Genomic DNA, 20,934 nt, shown 5'->3' with positions numbered 1-20,934 from the left:
GTCACGGGAAACGGATGTTTTTAGAACGCTCCTTGTAAATAGAGGATAGGGAGTGAAGAAGGTTGTTGCAAAGTTTAACTTCCGTAAAACCATCCGTTTCCCGTGATTCACCCTGCATATGTGTGCGCGCGCATGCGTGTTAATGCCTGGGAAATTTTGACATTTCTTCCGTTATTTCTGAGATTTTTATGAGGGCCATTTTTTTTTTATATAAATGTGTTATTTAAAGTTAGGATTAACAAGAATAACATTAACAAAATCTGACATCCTTATCTCTGTAATTAAATGTTAAAGCCTCGTTAATATACTTTTCCTAATGTCATCATAAAAATAGTTTGCCATTGATATGTTTTTTCTTCAATGCTTCTACCATATTCTTCGCGAATCAATTATGACATAACGATGAGTTTTTCTTTAACAGAAGAGATCTTAAAAAATCCTATAAAAAAGCAATATCTCTCTCTCTCTCTCTCTCTCTCTCTCTCTTCGTGTATATATATATATATATATATATATATATATATAAATAAGTGAAAATGTCTGTGTGTGTGTCAGTCTGTGTACACTTTCCTACACAATAACTCTGTCAATTTTAAGTCTACAGACTCGAAATTTGATGTGCAGATGACTGAGATTTGGAAAAATCTTTGTAATCAGTTTTCGGCCAGAAATTTGGCTGTTAAGTGCTCAAAGTTCAACGATTTGACCTTTTAGAACACTACCAAACTCATCCGCCAATTTTGGGTCTAAACACTTGAAATTTAGATATAGTTTCCTTGGACATGGATCTAATTTAATAACTTGATTTGAACCCAAAACAATAAATTTTAAGGGGTAATAATAGGGGTCAAAGTTTTTAAAAAATTGACCTCTGCGGTCTCTACCAAATTACTCAGACAATTTCTGGTTTAAACATTTGAAATTTGACATAGAGGATATTCAGAGATAGGCCAAGCTTTTTAATCGGTTTGGGTAGAAAATTTTAGTTAACAATATATAAATGTATGTATATATGTATGTATGTTTGCATGTCTGTCTAAAACTTTCGACAGAGGCAACGGATTTTTAGAAGATCAGTATCGTTTTAAAGTTCCCCTTTCAGACGACAAATATCGGAAAATTGGTTAAAAACATTAATACCTTCACCTTCAACTGGGCACTTTTCTACAGGGGGGTCGCTTTTTCACCGATATTTTCGAAAGTAATCTTCTCTTTTCGATTGTCTAGCCTTAATTTAAACTTACGTCACTTCCGGTTTGGCGGTGGTCGTAACAGCAAAGACGTCAGTTTTTTCTCCGTTCTTTTCCTCATTCGCGGTACGGGTTTGAGCCTGCCTTCCTACTACCACTTCTTTTTGTTGCTCAACATACACATCCAAACACCCGGGCAACGCCGGGCACCTATGCTAGTGTATATATATATATATATATATATATATATATATATATATATATATATATAAAGTTAAGGGTGTTATAAATGTTAAAAAGGCATTTTTAAATGAGTAGAAAAAAAGCTGAACATTAACCTTTCCGATTTTTTCAGAGAAAAAGTTTTTTTTTTTTGTTTTTTTTTAATTTGCGTTACTTAAAATGCCATGATTGAAGCTGTAGTGGGGAAAATACATTATTAAAAATAATGACAAGGTTTATCTATACACAAGCAGACCGACTACCATTGCTCGGTCATAAAATACGCTTAAATATGATATTTTAATTCATGCATATTTTGTATTTAATCATATAGAGCCAATTCCCTCTTGATTATTACTTTGTACTTAGCATATAGTAGTGGCCACTCGGTGTTGCCCGGTCGTAAAATACGCTTAAATATGGTAGTTTAATTCATGCAGATTTCGCATGTATCATCATATTGTGAATTCTCTATCGACTATTATATTGTACCCAATAAATAGAAGTGATTTTCAAAAGTAAAAAAAAAATATGACTTTGGTGCTATCAGCAAGGATTGAAACCAAAACATATAGCGCTCCAGCCTTAATCATTACTGTTTCAGCTATCGTCAAATGAATAAGAAATAGTTAATAAATAAACCGATTTTACTGTATAAATGTATATTTGCGCATGCACACAAGAGCTCTTTAAATCGACTTACACCTGCCAAGTTATATTTTTTTTTCATTTTTCCGGCTAAAGACTGAGTCGAATTTTTTCTATAGGCCATATATCAAGTTTCAAGTCTGTAGACAAAATTTTTTTCAGAGGAGATTGGTAGAGACCGTTCCTCCAACAGACAGACACGCAAGGTTTTATATATATATATATATATATATATATATATATATATATATATATATATATATATATATACTTTATTTATGTCATGATGGAATAATAAAGAGTAAAACAATATACTTAGGAAGAATTCAAAAACGTTTAAATGAAGAGAATGTGGTTTGCGTACACGTGTGTGTATCGTTATATTTTAGTAGTCTATGATTGTGACTTGCGTTGATGTCACAGGCAGATCTAGTTTGTCCGCGAGACGCCTGTATTATAGTGTTATGATTGACAAGATTTAGTTTTGCAAGTTGAATGTCTTATTGGTGTCTGTAGCCGCATTCCTCGCTTATATAAGTGATGCAGTACATGTGTTCGACTCCTAAAGCAAACTTTCTCCAATTGGTTGAAGTCTAATATAGGATTTATTAGCTGATTGAATTAATATTAAGTATTTGAACCAATAAAACATTGACAAATGCTGCTGCTGTTCTCGTTGTTGATGTTGTTGTTCTTGTTACGACTGGAACAGGGGATTAACAAAGTTAATAAACTAAAATGTTTCTATTTACTTGCCTCCCCACAAGGGCAGAGTTAGACACAAGGTCGGGTTTTAATGTGGGGAAAATTCAGTTCTACAACAAAAGCACTCTGAATAGGAACAAAAATAAAAAACCTGTCTCAGTCTTGAAGGATTTCCACTGCACTGATCGAGGACAGAAAAAGTGGAGTGTAGTATGAGAACAGATACTCGGAACAACAAAATGGCGGTTTTTTTTTTATTTTAATCTAAATTGATTCATATCAAGATGGAATGTCCAGGGCATAATGACTGTGACACACCAATTATCGTTAGGTCATCAAAGTTAAGAAATATCGAGCCTCATAATTACTAAATGCGTACCATTTGTGAATATCAGGCTCTGCACCTCTTGCAAGAACTACACAAACCCAATGTCGTCATTTTCCCTTGCCTGGATATGCATGCGACTAAGGACATCTTGTAAATTAGGTAGCTACATGAAACTTCGGAGAAAGACAATTCAATTCGAATATGAATGAATGAATGCTGCTTCGTTCGTCTGTCCGAAATGATAACGGCACAATGGTTGTAAATGTAGACTGGCGTGTTCGAATGTAGTTGAAGATATTAACTCACTTTCGCTATAGAGTTTTTTTGCAACTTTCACGAGATCCCTTGCGTTAGTAACCAATTCTAGGGGTGACAGTGGATGATAACCAAACTTTGTAATTCGCTCCTTGTTTACTCCTTTACTGTACTAACCCGCAGGAGTTTAAATGTAATGTGAACACGCATCTCGCTGCTCAACTCCCTACAATCCCCTGTTATACGCGATCTCAGATAGTAGCCCTTACGTCCAAGTGGCAATATGTCTTGCTTGTGGTGAAAAAGAGTAAAAGAAAAACACTAGGTGTGCCGAGTTCAATCAAGTTCGTTCGAGAGAAACACTTTCACTTAGGATGTTGGCAACCTTCACGTGGTACCTCCTGTATGTATCCAATATGTTTTGCTAGAAAGAAATCTAACTAGATAAATATCGGGGAAACCAATAATAAAATCATCTAATTCATGCGAAATGAATAAAGGATTTCAAACACCTGAATGAAGCTGGAGAGATCTTTTTTATTGTTGGTTTTATTACATCCGCCAACCAGGGTTTTCGTTTCGTTCGAGTTTGTTTGTCTATTAAATTGTGTACAGCCTAGCTTCCACATCGTTTGATCTAAACATTGGCCATTAGAACTGTTTTAATTCTGGTACATCTCGATCAATGTCCAAGGTCAGAGAGAATTTGAAAGTTACACATTTGGCGTTAACTTCGTTCCTTTTCATTGTAAGGCCTCGCTACTGGAACCTTATTATAGTCAATGATATGCCGTATCTTACGTTACTTAATCTTGCAAAGTTAGAGCAAGGTCGCAATTTCAATATCATAAAAGCTATTTATCTGATCAGACTGGAATTTCGCATTGTAGCCACGTTTATCAAAGCACAGTAGTTCCATGTATTATTTGATATGTCGAGAGCAATTGCCATAGAACGGAAGCCTCCATCGAGAGATTGGCTCATCTTATGAGATATAACCGTAAGCACATCTGCTGTAGATCTAGCAGAACGGAAAACATATTACATGTCACTAAGAAGGTTATTTTTGCTGAGGTGGTTAACTAATTCTCTATTTAACACAGATTCCAGCAACTTACTCATGACACACAGGAGACTTATTGGTCTGTACTGAGAGGGAGATGACCGATCATATGAATTCTTAAATATGAGCATACTGATGAGATTTTTTAAGGTGTTGTGAAGCAATTCTCCTTAATACAACGCTAAAACAGCTTTGTAAGTATGGGAGCTAGTTCTGGTTGAAGTTTTTCTGCACTATAATTGGAATACCGTCAGGGCCAGTTACTTTAATGGAATACAGGGTTTGTGATTGGCTTAGCAATATCACGCAAAGTAATTTGTATGTCGCATAGCGTGTTTTCTGATACAGAATTTCTTAGTTACATAGAGTAGAATTAGCTGCAAAGTCCTTGGTAAAGAGTTTGGCTTTGTCTGATGCTGATGAGATTACCTCAGGTTCATCGATAATGGTTGGGATAGGGCACATGCTTTTATTCAAGGCACTGTTTGCTATTTGCCAAAACTGGTGGGAACCAAGTCGCTGCTCAGCTACTTTGGACTTGACGGACTGAGCATACAACTTTCTTGCGTTCTTCATTAGTCTTTTACAGGCGTTGCTGGCAGCCCAGAAAGCGGCTTTAATCTTAGTACATATGTTAGGTTGGAAGCGATGAAAAAAGTGATTTCTGTGCGCTATGGCAGCAGCACATTCCAGAGAGAACCACGGTTGGCTGTTGGGTATTTGCTGGAATTTTTTCGAGGGTATGAAACGGTCTATCCCAAAAATTAAGCATTTAATCAGGTCTGATACTATAGAGGACACATCCTTCTTAAACATGGAATGAAGAAGTAGATCTGATATTCTGATACAAATGTGTAGAAGCTATCCCAGTCAGCCATAGAGTATCAATATTGTTAAATGTTGGGACATTATGTAGAACAAAGATGGCGGTAGTAAATCAAATCGGCGTAAAATCAATGCAGTCATAATCTTCAATGTTGAGTAATTCTTAGTAACAAAGATGGTAGCGAAGAATCAATGTAATCACAATTTCGAGTGTTGACTTATTCTTTGTAGCAAAGATGGCGGCGAAGAATCAATGCAGTCACGATTCAGTCGTTTCAAGACAGACGTTGACAGCGAACTGAATTGAATAAAAAATTCGATATTTTTTATTATAAATTCGACAGCTTCTGATTGGTTGATTTCCTAACCGTAAGTTATAAGTAAGATCGTCGGAATCATTGGGGTCATACCCTCATCAGTAATGATGAGTATGAGTCTGTTTGCTGCTTAGGTGGTTTGGCGACTGCGTAGAGTACTCATCAAAGATCCCTTCTTAACACTCAGCCCGACGGTTGCGGGGCTGGGAACCGGCATAATACCTGTCAGACTGGGGTACACCGCCTGGGTATCACTCAGGAGGTCCACTCTCCCAGGCCTTGCCACCCGGCTTTCGGGTGGCCAAGTTCATTGCTTGTTGCCTGAGGCGCCCCGACCTGGGAATGCTGACAGGGATACTCAGGCAATTTTTGCAAATGCAAGAGTGCCTCTCCTTTAGGGGAGCTTGGCTTTTCCAACCTTCTGACCTTGTGTAACATTTTGCTGTGGTGGGCAGCAAACAAATACCTACCCTCATCAGTAATCAAAAACATTTTAACATCCCCCCTTTTTTGATATAATGAAAATGTTATTTCGGACTTAATTTGGTTTGATTTGAGAAAATAAAATAAATAAATAAAATAACATTTTCTTTTTTTCTGTCTTTATTCTCATTGGTCAAAAAAATATCAATATATTAGTATAATGTGTGCAAAAAGAAGCCGTTTTAAGCACAGTGTGTGTGTGTGTATATATATATATATATATATATATATATATATATATATATATATATATATATATATATATATATGAATATACATACGTTTTAAATATATACATTTAAATTTTTAGTTTGTTAATTTGATTAGGAAGACAACAAAAAAATGGTCGTAGTTTATCGTCATACCTGGAGCAATTTACAATCTATCATTATCTATATAGTAATACGATAGTGTTCTTTTGTATCACGCTTTCCGGACAATTCATTTGTTGATATTTTATTCTGGAATACAAATTAATTCCGGAATACACATTTACGAACGCTCCAGGCGGCGTTCTGGTAGATGCAAAATTTGTTAAGAAATAATTGATTTTAAGTTATTCCGTAGTAAAAAACGATAACACAAATCTCTCGGCCGGCGGACGCTATACGTTTTCTAATTTTAAATATTTGGGACAAAAATTGAGCAGTTATTTGTTTGTTTGTTGTTTTTTTTTTTCATTGTTTATTTTATTTATTTATTTTTTACATTTTTTTTATTGTTTGAGAGAGAGGGAGAGAGAGGAAGAGAGAGACGCTGATTGTTTTCGTTAATTAAAATATTCTTGCTACATGATTTCATGTAAACAAAAGTCAAGATGCTTATCTGTTATGAAACCTTGAACTTCATGAAAAGCCAAAGCCTTGACTTTGCTAACCAAAAAAGCGACACGTTATAAGCGAAACGAAACTGTCTTTGTACATAAAATATTTTAATCTATATATTGATACGATAGCGTGTGTGTTATTTTGTGTGTCACATTTAATTTTTTTCTTCTTCCGAGTGTCTGTCGTTTAATTGCTATGCCTTTCCATTTCTTGTAATAAATAATTTTACCAAGAATTCTTCGTAAGTTTTGGTTTCGGTTTCGATTATACCTGAAGGAACTCAAGTTATATATACCTACATTCATTTTTCTTCATAAGTTTTGGTTTTGGTTTCGATTCAAGCTGATGCACCCAAACCATATGGATATAATTTTTTTTATTTTTTAAATCACAACTTTATAATATATAAGAATGGATCGAAAATTGATTCTTATAATAATATATACGAAATCTGCATAAATTAAAATATCGTATTTAAGCATATTTTACGACCAGGCTATGCCGGGCGTCCCTGTTAGCTTAGATAAATACTTTTGCAGGTTTAACAAGAACTACAATAATATCAAAGCGTCTCCATTTACGCTGAACATCCACAAAATGCCGAAATCAATATATTACATATGAAAGAGTCCACTGTGGAATTTCCACAGGTCCCGCTAGTTATTATTATTATTATTATTATTATTATTATTATTATTATTATTATTATTATTATATTTGTGTGTGGGAGGGGGCGTTCGACTTCCGGAGAGAACCACGGCTGACTGTTAGGTTTTTGCTGGAATTCTTTGAAGGGTATGAAACGGTCTATACCTATAATTAACTATTCAATCAGGTCTGATACTATGGAGGACACGTCCTTCTTAACCATGAAATGCAAATGTAGATCAGATATAAATGTATGGAACTTATCCCAGTCAGCCATAAAGTATCGATATACAGTACGATGGGGAGGTAGTCTGAAGACTTATTACATTTCGTTTTTATTTTAACTGATACAACAGAATGGTCGGAAGTCCCAGTGGAGACAGAACGGAAAATGAACATGGCTCAGGGAAAGTTGTGAGAAAAAGGTCTAGGAGACTTGCATACTGACCGTCAGTGTCGAGCATAAGGGTGAGTCCCTTAACATTCTGAGTAAGGTCATAAGAAATGGGAAAAATGTGACAGAACCTCTCCTCATCATCTGTCTTCTTTGAGTGGTTTAACCATTCCACATTGTGAACATTGAAATCTCCACAGATGTGAATGTTAGCCGAAGGATGAGTAGATAGGATGTGGTAAATTTTCTCATATATGCTTTTAAAGATAGTATTTCCGCTGTTGTGGGGACGATAGAGAGCAAATATAAACCCAGTTGTGTGAGCAAGTGCAACCCGGAAGCATATATTTTTGTTTTTGTTTTTTGTTTTTTACATGGGGATCACCACTTATCAAGGCCCGTAAGCCACTCGGGAATAAGGGTTATTTTGTGTACAATAATCAATGGGATAATATCGTAGTAATAGTTGCTATTGGAGATTCGAAAAAGCCTCTTACTTAAGGGGCGATTAATCAGGAATTTGTTTATGTTGGACTTGAAGACGTCCAATTTGTAGTCAGGTGGGAAACAGGCAAACGGAAGAGAATTCCACAGGCGTGCACTTCTAAGAAAGAAGCTTTGTTCATGGAATTTATGTTTTGATTTAGGCACAAATAAAGAGTGGGTAAAATTACTGACAGTGGTTTCAGCTAGACGGGTGTTTTTCGTGAAAGATTGGCGAGGGGGGACTAGAGATTGGAGCTTGGACGAGCACTTGCCATGGAAATAACGATAAAACAAAGACAGGCTCGCAACGTCTCTTCTGTGAGAGAGAAGTTGTAGGGAAGAGAAGAGAGCATCCCCCACTAAGCCACGAAGTCTATTTTGTACTTTGTCAAGGCAGGATAGGCTGTTTTTTGAAGCGCCAGCCCAGATGTGGCAGCAGTACTCCATCTTTGGACGTACTTGGCTTTTATAGAGATAGAGAATTGCATCATTATTGAGATATCTTCTGGAGCGGTAGAAGGATCCTACCTTTTTCCCAGCGGCCCGGGCAACAGACTTTATATACGTTTTTTTTTTACATGGGGGTTACCACTTATCAAGGCCCGAAGGCCACTCAGGGATAAGGGTTATTGCGTGTACAGTAATCAATGAGATAGTATTGTTGTAATCATTAGTATTGGGGGATTTGATAGAGTGTCTTACTTAAGGGGGCGGTTTGTCAGGAGTTTGTTTATGTTGAACTTGAAGACGTCCAAGTTGTAGTCAGGTGGGAAACAGGCAAGCGGCAGAGAGTTTCACTGGCGTGCAGTTCTAAAAAAGAAGCTTTGCTCATGAAATCTACGTTTGGATTTAGGCACAGATAAAGAGTGGGGAAACTTATTGGCAGTAGTTTCAGCCAGACGGGTGTTTCTCGTGAAAGATTGGCGAGGGGGGACGAGGGATTGGAGCTCAGACGAGCACCTGCCATGGAAATGACGATAAAACAAAGACAGGCTCGCAATGTCTCTTCTGTGGGCATCCCCCACTAGACCACGAAGTCTATTTTGTACTCTGTCAAGGCAGGATAGTCTGTTTTTAGCAGCTCCTTCCCAGATGTAGCAGCAGTACTCCATCCTTGGAGGTACTTGGCTTTTATACAGATAGAGAATTGCATTAGTAGTGAGATATCTTCTGGAGCGGTAGAAAGATCCCACCATTTTCCCAGCGTCCCTGGCAACAGATTTGATGTACGTGTTCCATTGCAGATCAAGAGTCAAACCCAGAAGCTTGTCAAAACATGGAGTCTCCCCAAGACGAGAGCCATCCATTTCAATTGATGCCAGAAGGGGATCAGAGCGTTGATGATGTAAAGATAGAAGCTTGGTTTTGGATGAATTAAAAGTGACCAGCCACCTCTTCCCCCATTGTACTACGTGCTCAAGATCAGAGGAGAGAGAATTAGAGAGAACTTTGTCATTTACGGCCTTTGGTGTGTTGCCATAGATGGTCCTGTCATTAGTATAGATGTCAACGAATGATTTAAGTATGTGTTTGGGGAGATCATTGATGTAGATCAGGAAGAGAGTTGGGCCCAGGATGGACCCCTGGGGGACTCCAGCATTAATACTGTGGGCCTCTGATTTCTGTCCATCAACCACTACTCTTATGAACCTATCAGAGAGAAATGATTTAATAATTGAGAAAACATTCTCAGTAATACCGTAGCTGGAAATCTTGTGAAGTAGGCCCTTATGCCATACCTTATCGAAGGCCTTCGATACGTCAAGAACAATTGCCCTGGAAAGGAAACCTTTGTCAAGAGATTCACTAATCCTATGTGATATAACCGTTAGCACATCTGCTGTAGATCTTGCAGAGCGGAAACCATATTACATGTCACTAAGAAGGTTGTTTCTGTTGAGGTGGTTGACTACTTCTGTATTTAATATGGATTCCAACAACTTACTCATGACACACAGGAGACTTATTGGTCTGTACTGAGAGGGAGATGGCTTTTCACCTGAATTCTTAAATACAGGGCATACTGATGAGGTTTTCCAGGGTGTTGGAAAGCACTTCTCCTTAAGGCAACGCTTAAACAGTTTTGTAAGTATGGGGGCAAGTTCTGGTTGGATCTTTTTTAGCACTATAACTGGAAGGGTAATTTAGGATCTTCTCTGAAGATATCCTTACCACATGAAAAGCCATCTTTAATGTAGGCACATATTCCATGCCCATGGCGATCTTGGGGGTCAGATTTTGATGTTAGAGTATCCTTTAATTCTAAACTCTTCTAGGAAAATAGTCGGTCCAATGCCAGTTTCGCTTAGAACTAATAGGTTTGGTTTGGTCTCCTGTTATTGGGTTTCAATATCTGGAAGGTTGGAACATAGATCCCTGATGTTTGAGAAGGAGACATGGTAGCGGTGGTCTACGTTGGAGTTGAAGATCTGTATTTAATCGTGTGTTTTTTTCTGTAAACGTTTCATGACAGAGTTTTGGGCCTTGTAGAATTGATAGACGGACTTGCTTAGAGCAGGGCAGAGAGGGAAAGGAAAAGAGATAAAGAAACAAGAAAATATATCTTTTTTTTGTAGCACATGATAAGGTAAAGCCGTAACAATTACCTACTAATATGGCATCGAGAAGCCCCACCAGAAGCTACTGTATGGTCCAGAATCGATTCACCAAATGGCAATACAGCAGCCCTAGTACTTTGCACCTGCTGATAGGAGAGCCTCCTTAGTGGTTAATCCAAGTTTCGGGTCGCTGACGTTCAGGCGGATAACATCAGCCCAGGTAAAATGTTTACCCCCAGCACCCTTACTAGTGACATGGCCACAGGGATAGACATAGAAAGAGAAAATTTCCAACATTCCTGGTGAATGTTCACGCAAAAATACTTCCAACCTAGAATACAGTTTTGTCTTCTTCCTTTGTCAGAAAAATCACTCCAAAATCATTAAAAATGAGGACTGAGGGACAAATAAGAAACAATAGTAGCTGGATCTGCTGATAACGCATCCACAGTGCATTGTCTACTCTCCATTAAGCAAAAAACGATGATGTTACTAAGTACTGTACTTAATATAAGTCTAATTGACGTGTTTAATGGAAAGTATGTTGATAAATACTCCTCTCACTTACTGAAAATAAATAGAATTGTCGAATCTATTTATGCTATATTTAAAATCAACTTGCTAGATATAATATGTACATGCATGGACAAGGACATCTGTTACTGAATAAAACAATCAAATAAAAAATATATAAATAAAAAAACTGCAATAAATATAAATAATATTAACATTTGCCTATAATAAAACAGAAAACATATCACAATTAAACAACTTATCTGCTAACAGCTTCCGTCTTCAACGAAAAATATTAAAGATATTCTTCGCTTTAGATTCAGTTCAGCGTTCCAAAAAAGGTTTTAAAATTAGCCGTTGAAAACGCTAATCTTGTTCTACGGATTGGCTTCGTGACGTTTTAAAGAATACGAGATACACGGAAGAGTGGGGGAAAGAATAAAATATCGAATCTGTTTATGCTATATTTAAAATCAACTTGCTAGATATATGTACATGCATGGACGAGAAAAGCTGTTATTAAATAAACTAATCAAATAAAAATATATAAATAAAAAAAAACTGCAATAAATATAAATAATATTAACATCTGCATGTAATAATACAGAATACATACCACAATTAAACAGTTTTCTGTCTTCACCGATTCTTAAGTGCCGCCAGGTTATCCTAACATGTACTAATATGACCTTTGCCAAAATTCATACTAGTCAATTTAATCCCTACTTAATGGTATAACTTCCCAATATATATATATACATATATATATATATATATATTGTTACACATGTCAACAAGAAAAGAAATGATATATATATATTGTTACACATGTCAACAAGAAAAGAAATTATATATATATATTGTTACACATGTCACCAAGAAAATATAAAAAGAAATTTACGAAATATAAATGAGGAAACAATGTGTAGCACCAACCACTTTCTATGAGACAAGCGAGACGCAAAATAAATACAAAGATTTGACCACAAACATGCGAGAAAGAAGGAAATAAACACTTTTCTAAATAATATGAAAATAGGTTTATTAAAGATATAAAGGAAAAGTTTAACGAAAAACAAGATATATTCCAAATTATAGGATTTGGGATATTTCTAAACATATAACACGAGCGAGAGTCTTGGAAAGAGGTTAACATCGTAAGTAGAGATTACGCGACCACGAGGAAAAATTAAACTTTCAGCCAGATCTAAATAAATGATATATATATATATATCATTTATTTAGATCTGTGACTCGAACATCTACATATTTATATCAAATTCGATTGCGGAATTCAGATATTTTATTTGATTTTAACTATGAAATAAGACATGTATACGTCCTCACATCTCTCAGAAGTACTCAGTCTGTCAGTCGATCAGTCTATCAGTCGGTCGTTTAGCATGTCACGTTACAGTTTGAAGTATCAGTACACTCGTATACCACTCGACGTACATACTCCCGACAAACCCGTCTAGCAACAAAATTCAACACTTTCACCGTAGAAGCCCCTAGATGCCAGAAACTCTTCTACTATATTATTTTCTTCTATCTGATAAATATATTTGAAATTTCCTCCCTGTTTCTTGCTTTTTAGTCTGTATATACATGGAGAATTTTAAATGTAACGTCCTTTAGTGATGTTTCTGAAAAAAATGGAAGAATTGCTGGTGTTTTTGTTTTTGTTTGTTTTAGCTGGAATTTATCGTTGATTAGTTTTTTGAACTTTGAAGTCAAATGTTTTAGCTCTTTGCATGAACTGATTTCATGCTTTGTCTGGAACGATTTTAAGAGAAAAATCTAGAAATATAACAGCAGCTCAAGAGTGGTCGGAAAAACAGCTGACAGTATACATCATCCTATTCCCCAATCAAGAACAGGTTCGACTACTTTTATGTCAATACATGTTTGTTATTGTTTGACAATGTGCTGTAGTCATGGTAAAAAAAAAAATAGTCCTAGACATGTCGGAAAACACAGCCGGTAATGTATTCTCGTCTATTCTTCCGTCGATTACAATTCAGATCTACAGGGTGGTTAAAAAATAATGACCCGATTTCGTGATTAAATATTTTGTGAAGGAAAAACAGCAACGAATAAAGCTTATAAACAAGTATTCTATTTACAGCCAAGTTTTATTTCACACTAGCGAGGGGTACCCGGCGCTGCCCGGGTGTTTGGAGGTGTGTGTGGAAACTCCAGGGAGGAGGGGGGTAACAAAAAAAGTAAGTATGAGGATCGAACCCGAACCGTTGAGGCAAAGTTGTGAAAAAAAAAACGCGCGACGTTAACCATTGCCCCACTGCGAGATGCTAGTGGAAACACGTTTGAATTTATTTAATTACTTGGATTTGGCAGGTGCTCGTTTTAATGACTTAATGAGGTCAAGTTTGACTGTGGGATTTTTATTTTCCCAAGATGTTATAGCAAAAAGACTAACCCACATGCGGCGAGCGACAAATGTTGAATATTTATCTTCCCGAAATAAAGCAAATTAAATAGACAGGCGAGCTTCGTTGTTAACTGTGAGATATTACGATTTATATGTGATATAAAAAGTTTTTAAAAGTTGTGAAGCGACCGACCTTTTCTCTGAAAAAAAAGCCTTTTTTAGACATACAGAAAAAGCGAACACACATACATACATACGTATATATATTTTCGCTTTTATATTTATATATGTTGCAAGTGCTTAATATGCCCCTCTCCTTGCAGTACGAATAACATCAATACGATATGAGAATTCTTCCAAAACACGTTGAAGCACAACAGGATCAATTGAATTGATCGTTGTTGTTATTGGATGTTTCAAGTTTCCCAGGTCAGTTGGTGATGGTTGAACAAAAACTTTAACTTTTACAATCCTTCCCACGAGAAAAAAAAGTCACAAACTGTGAGGTTAGGAGATCTAGGATGCAAAAAAAGCAATGTCTTGGGTCCCTATCTGACTAATCCATTGCTGAAGCAGGTTTTCATTATAAAATGCTCTAACTGATAAGTTCCAGTGGAGAGACAACCATATTAATCCATTTGAATCAGCTTCCATTAATGGGAAGAGTCGATTTCGTTACACATCCTTATATCCTTGCCCTGTAACAGAGTTTCCCTAAAAATAGGCCATACATCTTGTTGTAAGACACGGCACAGAAAACGTTTACTTTAGCGGAATATCTTTCGTATTGAATAATTTTGTGAGGCTTTTCGATTCTCCAAATTCGTACATTATATCGGTTGACTTTGCCATTCAGATGAAAAATGGCTTAATCACTGAAAATTAACAATAAAGTTTTCGGCGTCCTCCACAATTTGCAGTATCATGGGTTGAGGAATTGCTAACTCACGACTTGCAACTCGTGTAGATTTCCTCGGGCTCCGAGTAAAACGCAGCACAGGTTATATCCACATCTTCTTCCGAAGTGTTGCTCGTCCGGAACTTTTGCCTTTACACAGACACCCTCTCTCTGCTTAAATCACCTTCAGATGTTTTGAGAGAAGGAGCATTGCAATTGGATCTCACTCTGAATGTACGCTGCACTGTAATCACTAGGGCTATGACAAGAGAATATTCTTTTCATTATTTTGACTCTCGAGTATATATCAGTTAATATCTTATATGTTTTTAGATAGAGTGGTGCGGTTCTCGATTGATTAACTGTGTCTAACTGTGTCGGATATATACTCGAAAGTTAAAACAATGACAAGAATATTCTCTTGTCATAGCTCTAGTAATCACTTATTTAGTTTTTGCAAACTCAAGAACACAAAAAGCCTTCTGTTGACGAGTCGCCATTTTTATTGCTGTCGCTGTCAGATGCATGAGTCACGTGACAATCATAGAAAACTGGGAAATATAATCTTCCAAACACTCACTCCCTCATTCTTATTCATACATTTACTTACGAAATATTTGATCATGAAATAATGTCATTCTTTTACATAGACACAAAGGCAAATAATTGTAGCCAATAAATGGAGCTTAAGAGAATAAAATTCGCTAAAACACCTTTTAAAGTTAAGTAAAAACAATAGATATCTAGCGCATGTGTTAATAATTAAAACAGAGTAAAATAAAAAAATGTGCCAAATGCCGTCTAGAATATATCATTTACAATGGGCGTTGTGTTTTATCATATAATATGTCGAAAAGAGATTTATGGTGATACTAAATGATGAAACAAGTACTATTTGTTTTTCTTGGTCTAAATTAAATTTCCGGTTGGTTTTTCTAAAGGAACACCTTTTATCAAGGCCAATGTCCTCGAGGATAAGGGTTAATGAGACAGCCAACAGATGAAAAGAAAATGTTTCGCAGTCAATCCCATAACTTTTCGACACGTCAACTAGATAAGTATGCGAGCGGTTATCCTCACAACGACAATAATGACTATCCAATATATATATATATATATATATATATATATATATATATATATATATATATATATATATTATTTACTGCACGCAACATGATAATATAAAATTGTTTATTGGGGAAGAAAGTCGTCTTCTACTTTACGATAATCATACCAGTCGAGGAACAGTTCTCAAAAATTAGAAAATAAAAAGAGTCGGGTATTCTGAGGACAGTAGCTTTTATTCTGTTCAGTTATAAGAGGTATATTTTCCCAGAACTAGCTATCTTCATTTTTGAAGGATTTAGTTTTTAGAGTGAAGCGACCGGAGCAGAAAATTCCAACTGACTGATTAAGCAATTTTTAAGGGTCCAGATTATACCATCACTAGTATACTGGTTTATTCTTCCTACCATCCGTGAGAAGACAAGTCAATAACAAGATAAACAGGTTAATTCAATCTTTTTGGAGCGGCATCTGGTATTGTGTGTAATATGTATCTTTTCTTGTTTACTATTAGGTAAACATAAGATAAAATGGCGGTTAGATAGAATTGTGAAACCATGTGCCCTATCTCGACAGCAATCGCCGATCCCAACACTGTTTCCGTAGTATTCTTTTTCACCATCTATTCTCGTCCTCGTCGTGCCGTCGTCTCTCACATTGGTCACTGATTCACGGATATGAAGAAATTAGTAAACTCCAGAGAAACAAGACTCCAACAGAATTCCGTATATATCAGTTGGGCTCTGGCTGCGTGTGTGACGCCATCGTGGGAAACGACCTTCTGAAATCTAACTTCTACATCTAGTTCGTCTGTCAGTTGATTAATTCACCTCCCTATTCACTCTGAGCCACGATCTGCGTTCAACTGTCCCAAACTGTAACGGTCGTTAATGGTCATAAACTCAAGATTGTTCGTAAAGTGTAAACTGTTGTTAACTGTGGTTAAACTCACTCCTACACTTCACTGCCCTTAAACTTACTCTAAATATATATCTCTTTCCGGTCCTTTGATCCAGTCACTTGATTCGCTATCCTATTTTAGAGGGGATTTGTGTGCCTTGGTGAACCACTTCCTCCCGGTTATATTTCTACTAACCTCGCTTCTTATACCTTTGTTCTTCTGCTTAACGATTTTTTTTGTTATATTTTTTTTCTTTTTGTTATAATTTTTCCTCTATTTTCTATCACGTCCTAACAAATCTAACACGTCGATAGCATACAGAATCAGACTGGTGACGATTAGGGAATCCTATAAACGTAGACATTTAATCAGAGTGAGTTACCAACAGCGATAATAGCATGGATTAGTATGATAGTATAAGGTTAAAGAATTGTGATTAACACAAACAGATGAAAATAATGATTTAAGGAGAAAGATTTATGGATATGCCGTTATCTAATAAGTTTCTCTCGCTTTCTTTCTCTCCCGTCTCTCTCTCCCTCTCTTTCTCTCTCTCTCTCTCTCCCTCTCTTTCTCTCTCGTTCACGTAACCACGCACTGTCAATGTAAGACATCAAACTCGTTTTCTCCTTCGTTTTACTGACAATCAGGAATCAAAAGGACAAAATTCCTTTGTCAGATCGTATATTCCTCCGGTATTTGTATTATTGTTTGTTTTTCCAATATTGTTTTAGTGTTTTTGTACCTATTTTATTTGGCGTTGCTTTGTTTTGTTTTGTTTTTGTTTTGTTTTTTTTTGTTTTCGTTTTTGTTTTTTGTTTGCTTGCTTGTTTTTGTTTTGCTTTGTTTTTTTGTTTTTGTTTTTTGGGTTTTTTGTTTTTTTTTTTGCTCAATAAATTTCCGTCGTGTAATGAAGCGCGTCGATGAACATGTTGCACCGCAAAGTACACCGATTTGCAAGGCGTTAAATTGAGGTTCAAAGAAAAGAGTTTCTCTTCGTTCTTTTCTTTACAGATCAAAACGCAATGTTAAACACAGAATTTCTCATTGCATTTTTTTTTCATTTTCTTTGTTGTGTACAGGCGGTCATTTACCGAAACAGCGCTCAACTAATCAACAGTCTTAAATAGACTCGTTTCTTACCGATGTGAACCTTTAGCAAAGCATTTAACTGTATGCAATATAGCACCTTTATACACGGACACTTTAATGTGTATCGTTTGGATTATTCGGACTACTTTCCTCATCTTGGACGTTATTCTGACAACGTTTTGGCCGACGTAACCTCCGATCTTCCTTGGATGCATCTTCTCGAACCCGGGAATTTTATTTCCGATTCGGTAGACTGTACAGAATTTCAAACGGAGTTCCTTATTTAATACACAAGGATAGTTTGTTCTCATTCCGTCAACCATGATCAGGTACGAATATTAAGTAATTCGTAATTGAATACTTAGAATCTCTCTATCAAAGATTTCACGGTCAACCTCCAGAATGTTGTTACTCAAAACCGATTGACACTTGGCACTTTTAACCGTTGTGTGACGGTAAAAAAATAGTATGAAGAAGTGCAGGGGTTACATCAACTGAAATGTTGTAGAACATTGAAGATGAGGACAGTATATTAATTTATTTTATTGCAGACTATTATTCCCATCTTTATTAGTTGTTGTTTCAATGTTCATCTTTATTAGTTGTTGTTTCAATGTTCATCTTTATTAGTTGTTGTTTCAATGTTCATCTTTATTAGTTGTTGTTTCGATTTTCATCTTTATTAGTTGTTGTTTCGATTTTCATCTTTATTAGTTGTTGTTTCAATTTTCATCTTTATTAGTTGTTGTTTCGATTTTCATCTTTATTAGTTGTTGTTTCAATTTTCATCTTTATTAGTTGTTGTTTCAATGTTCATCTTTATTAGTTGTTGTTTCGATTTTCATCTTTATTAGTTGTTGTTTCGATTTTCATCTTTATTAGTTGTTGTTTCAATTTTCATCTTTATTAGTTGTTGTTTCGATTTTCATCTTTATTAGTTGTTGTTTCGATTTTCATCTTTATTAGTTGTTGTTTCAATGTTCATCTTTATTAGTTGTTGTTTCAATGTTCATCTTTATTAGTTGTTGTTTCGATTTTCATCTTTATTAGTTGTTGTTTCGATTTTCATCTTTATTAGTTGTTGTTTCGATTTTCATCTTTATTAGGTGTTGTTTCAATTTTCATCTTTATTAGTTGTTGTTTCAATTTTCATCTTTATTAGTTGTTGTTTCGATTTTCATCTTTATTAGTTGTTGTTTCGATTTTCATCTTTATTAGTTGTTGTTTCAATTTTCATCTTTATTAGTTGTTGTTTCGATTTTCATCTTTATTAGTTGTTGTTTCGATTTTCATCTTTATTAGTTGTTGTTTCAATTTTCATCTTTATTAGTTGTTGTTTCAATTTTCATCTTTATTAGTTCTTGTTTCACAACAACCAATAAAGATGAGAATAATAGTTCGCAATAAAATAAATTAATATACATAATACTCGTTTCAATAATGAATTCCAATTAAAATAATATATGAGAACAGTAGTCCGAATAATCCAAATCATATAAATAATCAATCCTAATCTTAATAAATCAGAAAGAATAACACTTTAGTTTAGTTTCCCTTGTCTTGAGGCATATCAACTCGCTTTTTCTTCAGTCATTTTTTTAAATACGCTTAAATATGATATTTTAATGTATGAAGATTTCGTATTTATAATAGAGGCAATTCTCTATCGATTATGTCATATTATATTGTACCCAATATATAATTATGATTTCAAAAGTAAAACACAATGACTTGGGTGCCAGCAGCTAGAATCGAAACTTAAACTGAAACCAAAATTTATAGCACTCCTGAGTTAGACGTTACCTTAACAGTCATTGTCAGTTGGAAAAGTAATAGCTTTAAATAAACCAAGATTAGCGTACAAATATATATATATATATATATATATATAACTACTTCATTTACTCACATAAAATTTATATACGAAAGTATAGATTTATGCGTAAACCTTAAGTATTTACTTCAAAAGTGCTCAATACGTAGGTAGAGCTAGTTAGTAATTTATAAAATAAGCATGAGGAATCCTAGAGTGGCTGAAACGCCGAATATTCAGTGTAGCTTAATCGCCATATATATTTTATAAATTACTATTATATATATATATATATATATATATATATATATATATATATATATATATATATATATATGGGGGGTGTATATGTGTGTGGAGGGCACATGCATAATAGAGCAGTTTAAGTCGACTTACGCTTGCCAAGAGATAGAAGTGGCGAAGATACATTTGTTAGCGGTGAGGTCTTTTTGTGTTCAAGCACTGTTTGGGCCAGTCTGATGTCTTGGCAAATAATTATTGTGAAATGTGTGTATCTATTTCTCATGCCCACATCTATAAATGATATAGTAAGGTGAAATAAATTAAGTTTTAGAACAGTCGTTTCAGAAGCGCCATGTTATATGACAGTGATTGATGGGGGCCTCGTGTATTCCTCTCTCTCTCTCTCTCTCTCTCTCTCTCTCTCTCTCTCTCGCTATCTCTCTCCCGCTTGTTCTCTCTCTCTCTCTTTCTCGCTCGCTCGCTAGACAGCTGCACAATGACAGATGTATGAACAGATGAATCTGCAATGCGAAATCTGAGCACAACGTATAAAAGTGCAACACATTGGGTATGAGGATTTGTTGGAATACTAATTTTTCTCAGCATGGGGAATATCATGAGGACGAATTCGTTACGCTTGCATGATCATGTGCAACGTTGATCTTCTTGAATAAACCGTTGTTGAACCATGGATCTATTTTATTACACACGAAGGTTGGCTGACCAAGAACAACTTGGAAAAAGTGATTAAACAAGACCATACAGAGTGAAACCTGTTGGATCATCAGGACTTGAAGCTGAGTTTACGGAATAAGCATTTAATGGAAAGTATATAATGCATTGTGGATGCGTTACCGGCAACTCCCGTAGCTTTCGCTTCTCCTAATTTGTACATCAGTCCCCGTTTAGAATGAGTGATTTTTCTGATAAATGAAGACAAAAAAGCTGTATTCTAGGTTGGCAGTATTTTTGCGTGAGCAGACGACTCAGATATAGGCATTTTCCTGTTTCTATGTCTATCGTTGTAACCATGTCACTAATAAGTGTGTTAGGGGTAAACTTTTT

The sequence above is a fragment of the Euprymna scolopes genome, chromosome 11 (genome assembly GCF_053919585.1).
Source record: "Euprymna scolopes isolate OS-2025 chromosome 11, ASM5391958v1, whole genome shotgun sequence".
NCBI lineage: Eukaryota > Metazoa > Mollusca > Cephalopoda > Sepiida > Sepiolidae > Euprymna > Euprymna scolopes.
The sequence above is the reverse complement of the archived record's forward strand: the minus strand, read 5'-3'. Positions refer to the sequence as shown.